The sequence below is a fragment of the Austrofundulus limnaeus genome, unplaced genomic scaffold, assembly GCF_001266775.1.
Source record: "Austrofundulus limnaeus strain Quisiro unplaced genomic scaffold, Austrofundulus_limnaeus-1.0 Scaffold247, whole genome shotgun sequence".
NCBI lineage: Eukaryota > Metazoa > Chordata > Actinopteri > Cyprinodontiformes > Rivulidae > Austrofundulus > Austrofundulus limnaeus.
Genome location: NW_013952649.1, coordinates 461896 through 463670, shown reverse-complemented (window position 1 = coordinate 463670; position 1775 = coordinate 461896). Strand labels below are relative to the sequence as shown.

The 1775-nt window shown below is 41.4% G+C and overlaps 1 protein-coding gene across 1 annotated transcript in view; it reads left to right on the top strand.

Annotated features, from left to right (window-relative positions):
* The window catches only part of LOC106525905 (leucine-rich repeat and fibronectin type III domain-containing protein 1-like protein), a gene marked incomplete at both ends in the record, with an annotated part of 175206 nt that overhangs the window by 48768 nt on the left and 124663 nt on the right, over positions 1-1775 (top strand). Inside the window, 1 exon segment of the mRNA XM_014020290.1 lies at positions 1311-1439.

Sequence of the window (1775 nt, the reverse complement as noted above, 5' to 3'; positions counted from 1 at the left end):
CATAAGTATTTACCAAAAATAAGAGATCCATGCTAAAATACTTTCCTTATAAATTTGCTATAAGAAGAGTAAGGTGTACATCCTGCATCATCATCATCATCATCATCATCATCATCATCATCATCATCATCATCATCATCATCATCATCATCATCATCATCATCATCATCATCATAATAATAAAAAAAATAGTTATTTGGTTGTACACATGAAAACATGCACAGAAACAGTTTTTGGTTTTTGGGAGCCAAACTGGAGAGAACCCACATGTGCACAGAGAGAACATTTAAACTCCACCTTTGTTTTATTTCTTTCTAAACATTTGGAAGTCCTCCTGGTTCGGTCCTCTGGGATCCTGATCATCTTCAGCATGGAGTCAGACCGTGGCTAATCGCTTCTCCTGTTGCTGTTCTGCTCCGTAGCAGGAGCTAATCTAGMCTACAGCATTAGCATGTGCTAAAGCTAATCCCCTTTTTGTGTAATGCGAGGCCATGCTGATGCTAATCCGCTCTTGTGCGGTGGTGCTAATGCTCATGGAGCTGTCAGTCAGAAGTGCTGAGGAGACACCTGAGCTTCAGCTCTCCTCCTCCTCCTCCTCCTCCTCCTCCTCATCATCATCATCATCATCATCATCATCATCATCATCATCATCATCATCATCATCTTTCCTGCTCATCACATCCTTTCCTGTACCCTGTTCTTTTTTCATCTTTCTGTCCTTCAGTCTGACCTCACTTCAGTTAATCTCAACTCATTTCCAGCTGTCTTCTCAAATCTAACTCAGAAACTCTTTACTGTTCACAAATGTTCAGCTGATGCTCATMTGTTCCTCAGAGGAAGCCAGGTGCATTCAAATGTTTCTGATACTGAGGCGACCACGGTTGAGAAGGTGTTAGAGAAAGTGAGGATTTTTTGTCCAGAGGWTATGTAGCTGTGTCATTTTTCCTGCTTTGTTCATTTAGGAATTTTATGTGAAATATAAATAAAACAAATGATACAATCGACTTTGCTTTTTCTTATATTTCTTTAAATCGACCGTTGGATTTATCTAAAAAAATACAAAACTACCACAGCAGAGGAGCTTAATTAAAGTGAAAATCTGCAGTCGAGCCCAGGAGAGAGGGCAGGAAGAGGGGGAGAGGAGGAGGAAATGAAGGAGAGGTGGATGATGTGGAGGACAGAAGACGGCAGGCTTGAATCAGAAGGAATGCTAATAAATTAATGATGTAACGTGTTGACATTTCTCCTCCTCTCCTCCTCCCCTGTTTGTTTCCTCCCCTCCTCTCCTCCTCTCCTCCTCTCCTCTGCAGGTAGGAGGCTGTCCTTGTTAGCTTGTCATTGTATTGTAAGCCTGGAGCCAGTGGTGTGTCTGGAATCTGAAATCATCATAAAAGGGCCTGACTCCACCTGAAGACATCCTGCTCCCCACAGAACCTCAGGTGGGTCCTTTGGACAGTTTTCTGCAGCCTTTTGTATTTTTCTTTCTGTGAGCTTTGATTGCATCGTCTGTGCACAAAATAAAAAAAAAATATACACACACACACACACACACATATATATACACACACACACACACAATAGGGGTGCAACAATACAGTACATGTACCCATATCGAACTGTGCTTTAGGTTCAATACACACTTGTATGGAACAATACAGATTTTTAAAATTTACTTTATCAAATTATCTCCTCAAGATGCTCTTTGTTGAAGGATCAGTGGATCTGTGTTCGACTACTCCACCTAGGCTGCATTTTGGAGCACTGATCCACTGAGA